The sequence below is a fragment of the Nelumbo nucifera genome, chromosome 2 (genome assembly GCF_055504915.1).
Source record: "Nelumbo nucifera cultivar China Antique chromosome 2, China Antique-T2T, whole genome shotgun sequence".
NCBI lineage: Eukaryota > Viridiplantae > Streptophyta > Magnoliopsida > Proteales > Nelumbonaceae > Nelumbo > Nelumbo nucifera.
In genome coordinates this window covers 97,413,783-97,420,195 of record NC_142650.1, presented here as the reverse complement: position 1 = coordinate 97,420,195, position 6,413 = coordinate 97,413,783, and positions in this window count along the sequence as shown.

The window sequence follows — 6,413 nt, the reverse complement described above, 5'->3', positions numbered from 1 at the left end:
AGGGAGCAGAACTTTGATATACTATTCCAAATTCTTCATAGAAAGAATTAAACTTATTCTTAAAGTGCTCAGCACCCCTATCACTTCTAATATTTTTAATTTTCTTTTCCAATTGATTTTCAACTTTAATTTTGTATAGTTTAAACATGTCAAAGGCTTCATCCTTAATTCTCATAAGGTAGACATAGGTGTACTTTAAAAAATCATTAATAAAGGTTATGGAATATCTCTTACCTCTTCTAGTTAATACATCGCTAAGTTCATAGATGTCAGAATGAATTAGTTCTAAAAGTTGAGAATTTCTCTCAACACTTGGGAAATGTTTCTTGGCCATTTTAGATTTTAGACATATCTCACATTTTTCATTTAATTCATTCTTATAAGCAACTAAACCAAGTTTACAACTAAACCAAGTTTACTCATGTTTTTATGGATTTAAAATTCAAGTATGCTAATCTAGCACGCCATAAAGAGAAAGAGTCAATAATATAAGCAGAACATTTTCCTTCATTAATACTCAATTTGAACATACCATTACAATCATATCCCTTTCCAAGAAATATCCCATTCTTGGATATGATTAGTTTGTTAAATTCAAAGACAACTTTGAATCCCCTCTTACAGACAAGATTTACTGAGACCAAGTTCTTTCTAATGTCATGAATATTGAGAACATTCAAGAGAGTCAGTGTCTTTGTAGAGGTGAAGTTTAATTCCACGTTGCATCTTCCAACAACTTTGTCACATGTTTGGTTTTCCATCAGTACCTCTTGGCCATCAGTCACTTCTTCATATGTCTTGAATAAGGACTTGTCCTTGCAAACATGGACTGTGGTGCCTAAATCAAATAATAATCCAGAAAACAATTCTGTCATATTGAGTTCAGTAATCATGGCCACTAGATTGTCTTCCACCATGCTTGCGGGCTTGGTTCCACCCTTCCGATGTTGGCAGACTAGGGTGTAGTGCCCCTTCTTTCCACAAACATAGCAAGATCCTTTCTTATTGTTGCTCTTCTTGAAGTCTTGTCCTTCTTCTTTACTTGTAATGTCGAATTGGTCTTACTCGGTCAATTTTCCACAAAATTAACCTTAGAGTTCAGCATACCGGCCACGGTCTTATCCCTATTGTCTCTAATCCGAGACTTTTCTTCAATATGAAGGTGTTGCCGAATTTGCTCCAAGGTAAGCTCTTCAGCCTTGTGCAGAAGTTTCTTCCTATAATCCTTCCAAGATGGTGGAAGTTTGGCAATTATTGTTCCCACTTGGATAGATTCAAGAAAGATGATATCAAGGGATCAAATTTTATTGACTATCACCTATAGTTCATGAACTTGCATATGGGTTTATGGTCGTTCATGGTGAAGTCAAAGTATTCTATGATAAGATACTTATTCATACCTACTTCTTGCACCTTGTATTTAAACTCCAAAGCCTTCCAGGTTTCTTTTGGAGATGTAAGTTCCTTGTAGATGTTGTAGAGCCGGTCTGATAAAGCAATCAGTATATGTCCTCAGCATAGAAGTGAATCATCTTCTCGTTTTGCCCTTTCTTTGTTTAGCTTTTCTAAGTCTTTATTAGTGGGTTCATGAAGTGGTTGTAGATTCGGATCTAGGAGAAAGTATAATTTCAATGTGGTCAAAAAGAATATCATCTTGTTTTGTCATCGATTGAAATTTTCTCCATCGAACTGGTTAAGTCGAACAAGATCTTGGTTCATCATCTTGATTGAAGTCATGCTTGCTTCTGCCTCCCATTGCAGAATAACATTCTAAACTTGTTGGAAAAATGGGGTCACTGAAACTTGGAGGAGAAGCTATGAGGTGCGTTTGGTGACACTGTCTTTATAATGTTATTTTCCCCCACTCAGTCTCTGAAGAAACCTTTTGTGAGATAGTAGCAGATCATTTTGAGAGAGACATGAGTGATTTGAAAAAATTGTGTGTAAATGCTTAACACACGCTCCTTTGGTGGTCAAAACCTAGGTATGTTGGGGCAATTTGAGAATTCACTTGAGTGGGTGATCATAGTGATAGGATCGGCCCCTTTGTCAGATAAAGTGAATGATCGGGATTGCACTCTCTCTGATGGAAACCTAAACTGCCTGTAGTGGATTTCAACTGTGTTTGATATTTGTTTTGCAAAATATTTTTATATGATATATATATATATATATTATCTTTTAAGAAAAATGTTTGTAAAAGGTTTTAATTCCTGGGACCCGTTTGAGTAGAGAATATGACACTACACCTTGCAGTCAGGGGAGAGGTCCTTTCTTATTAGGCAGTGTTTGATCATTGTGGACTGAGAGATTAGTTGTAAGAGACCATTAAGGGTTGATTACCTGGTGGGCTATATCATACTTAAGTCCATTATCCTTGGGTCTTCATAGGATGGCTGGATTCAATGATCATTTAAGTGTAAATGTTGGGCCCACTTTGATCCCATAGTGATGTGCTCAGGGGTTCACTGCATTCAACAGTGAATTCGGCCAGGCCTTTTCATAGAGGTTGGGCCGAACCCATGTGGCCACACCATACAAATTAAACCTAAATAGGTCAACAACACTCTTGGGTCGTGAGTCATACATCTAATGGGTCTAAAGCCCATGATTAATATGATTAATCAAGATGTCACATGACTGCTTAAGTTGTCATGTAACATGGGCAAATATAGGTTTGGATATGGGTATGGAGCACCCATTCTCTTAAGGGGATAAGACCTATCTTATGATAGAGTCTAGATCCAAATAAAGATTTGGATAAAAGCTCATAATTTGATGGTGCTCCTTAAAGGTTAAGAGAAGAAGATATCAAAATGCTCCAGATCACTCTGCATTTTCAACCCTCTCTTCTCCTCTTGCTGCCCAAGAAACCCTAATTCGGTCTCAGTATTTGGGACTGATCTTGATCAGTTCTCTCTCTAATTTTTGCAAGAAAAATACAGAGAAAATTCATGCTCACCTCCCTAGTTCGATCCAAGGAGTTGGATTGCAGTTTTGCTGAAAACTGCTTTGTTGAATTGGCTTCAACTTCAAGCTATGCCATCTTTAGTGGAAGCTGATTTTGGGATTTGATTTGGGCGTGAACTACCACCTTGGGAGCTACATTTGTGGAATCCGTATCAGGTATACATCTCCCTCTTGTTTGGATTCAAATCTGATCCAGTTTCAGTGCAAGATCGATCCTAGAAAAAATGTAGTTTTTCTAAAACTAGGAATATGATATTCAAAAGGTTGAAAGAAAATTTTTGAAATTTTGCCCAGCCATTTAGCATGGTTCGGCCATCCATATGATGGATTCCCACCTTCCTTCACTCGCTTCAAACCATTTCGACACCCGCACAAGACAAACACCAAGTTAGTTACCAAGTAAAGAACTCGAAAATAAATGAAAGCCCGAAAAGATCAGCACGACACACATACCGGTCTCACTTATCAGCCCGATACGGATTAACATCAAGAAGGATGTGCACTCCATCACGTCGATCTTCTCAATCAAACTAATAGACACCTTCTATCATTTTATCTTATTACTTCACCTACAGTGGTCAGGGATGAAACAGAACCGGTTGCCTAATGGTTTCTGAACCGATCGTGATTCAAAAACTATGCCTCGAACTTTTTTGTTTTTTCATTTGGGTAAGATATGCCTTGAACTGTGAAGTGTCACCCCATTGGCATGTTAGTAGGATCATGGTTGCTATGGTTGGAATTTAAAGCTTGCCACCACGACCTTTTTTTTTACTGATCGAGCTGAGACGAGATTCTTGATCGCATTGCGGTGATGATTCTCGATTGTCGTGTCCATGATTTTGTCTCCAATTCATGCAGACCAAATATATTATTAGTGTGAGTGTTCTCCATAGTGTTGAAATGCACTTATCCGGGTAAATACACTTATTCAAGTGTGTGTTTTCTATGTTCTTTTATTTCCTAGGTAAATAAGACAGTGACCATTTTAGCCATAAAGATCAATTATTATATAAAAGGGGCACTTTTTTCTCCCATCCAAGTGTTGGCAACTTTCCATAAAGTGGGAAAGTTATTTACTCACCTATGAGATGGGTATGTACTCAAGAAACTAAATTTTTCCCCCGTCCCCACATAAATCTGAAAAAGGAACATAGGCTTCTTGGTCAAGAGTTCAGCTTCTATCAGGGCAAGTTGGTGCTTGCACCGTTCAAACAGCCCCACGCAACCTTACATTGCGAATATATCCCATGAAATAAAAGGTTGCCGAAACAGGCTTTGCCCTGACTAAAGCCGGAATCCATGGTCAATGGGGACCAAAATCCCATTGACCAACTTTCCCCTCTTAAAATCCAAAAAATGAACAAACCCTAAAGGTTACAAGGGTTATGAGTTTGTTGGGATTTTTGTAACAAATCTATCATTTTATCTTATTACTTCATCCATAGTGGTCAGAGATGAAACAGAACCGGTTGCCCACGATGGTTTTTGGACCGATTGATCCGACCATTTGGATCAACAATGATTCAAAAATTGTCTTGAACAGTCGAAGTGTCACCCCACTGGTATGTTAGAAGGATCATGGTTGCTATGGTTGCAATTTAAGGCTTGCCACCGCAGTCTTTAATGCCTTTTACAAGAGAATGACCCCATACTATAGTACAGGGCTAGTATTTTTTGATAATTTTTATTTTGTTTAAGCAAAATCTATCTAACTTTTTATTATTATTTCTTTATTTTTTAAAAATTAATTGTATTATGATATTTAATTAATTAATTATTCTTGTTATTATTAAGTATTTAATTAATGATTTTACTATCGTAATAATTATTATAGTCAAAATTTTTACAATAAAAATTTAAATATAAATCAAAATGTAATATTTACTTAATTATTTAATTAAAGATTAATATTGTTTTTAATTTATAATGGTGATGATTATCTTCTTATATCCTTATTAATAATCAGTATTTAATTATTGAGTATAATTATTATTATAATAGATTTTCTTATTACACTAAATCACTTTAGAATGCCACGTATTTGAAAGACGGGGACTGTTGCCTGACTACTGTATAATAGATTTATTGTAGTAATAACTTTCGATCGCGGTGATTTTAATTAGGCTGAGTGTCAGAAGAATTAATGTGGAACTGGGTGCTGATATATATGTTTTTCCACATACTAGAATTTGGCATAAATCGTAACTTAATAAAGTTTACTTGGTAATTCTTGTCTCCCTTCTCCTTTTACATACATACTCTTGCTATTTTTGTTTAGGCTGCATTTGGATGTAATATAAATCAAGAATCGATGTAAAATTTACATTGGTTTGATGTAGTTATTATTGACGTAAAATTATACTCCGATTTAGTTTTATGTGTGTTTGATAGAGTGTAGTTCTACGTCAATAATTGATATAAAATCTCATCAGCTTTAAAGTTTTAAATCGATAATCAATATAAAAACTACATCAGTTTTATCAATATAAAACTTTACACTCTTCCACCTATCATTATTTTCAAAAATCAATGATCACTATAAAAAGTCATCAATATATTTATATTCTTTGTAAACTAGACTCATTTGGGAAGAAGTACAAATGCAAACTGTGCCCTGCTGTTTTTATCTTTTAGTCAACTTGATACACCCAATAATCAATATGTGCAACAACTTCATACGGAGGTTGTTGGCTGATTAATTATTCCACGAATAAAAGGTAAAGATCTCAACCAGATATGATCCTCTCTGGCCCGCAAATTTTCAGGCCTGGGCAGCATATTTTTGGCACGGACATGCAGCAAGCCTGCACGTAGTGTGGGTTGGGTCCAGGCCAAGCAAGCCGACACCCACCAAGTATAAATGTATAATATTTTATCAAATTTATATGACATTTTCAATTGAGTCAAGTCAATCTCAGTCAATTCAAATAAATATTGCTCTCTTGGCAAATAATAGGTTGCTAACTAGAAAGAATCCGTGTTTTGTTAAGCAAAAATTTAGGAAGAATGAGTCTTATAACATTCTCAATTAACTGAATTCATCCTCAAGCATAATTTTTAGGTTTATGTATTGTCTTATAAATTTGTATTGATTTTTATTATTATTTATTCAATTTTATTATTTTCAGAAAAAAATTTATATTAATTCTTAGTATTTTTATTATTTTTTAAATACAAATTTAAATAAAATTTAATTTTTATTAATCATTATTTGAAATACATGGGCTTTGACAAGCAAAACAAAGCCCATTCTTAGTTTTTTTTATTATTTTTTAAATTTGTATTATTTTCAGATGGTTTTAAATCAAAATGTTATTTTTAAAATCAATAGTTTTTTTTGTTATTTTCAAATTAATCTAATTGGATTTTTAAATTGAATTTTTAATCCATTGGTTAAAAGTTATTCCATTTATTAATTATTGAATAATTTTATTGTTTAC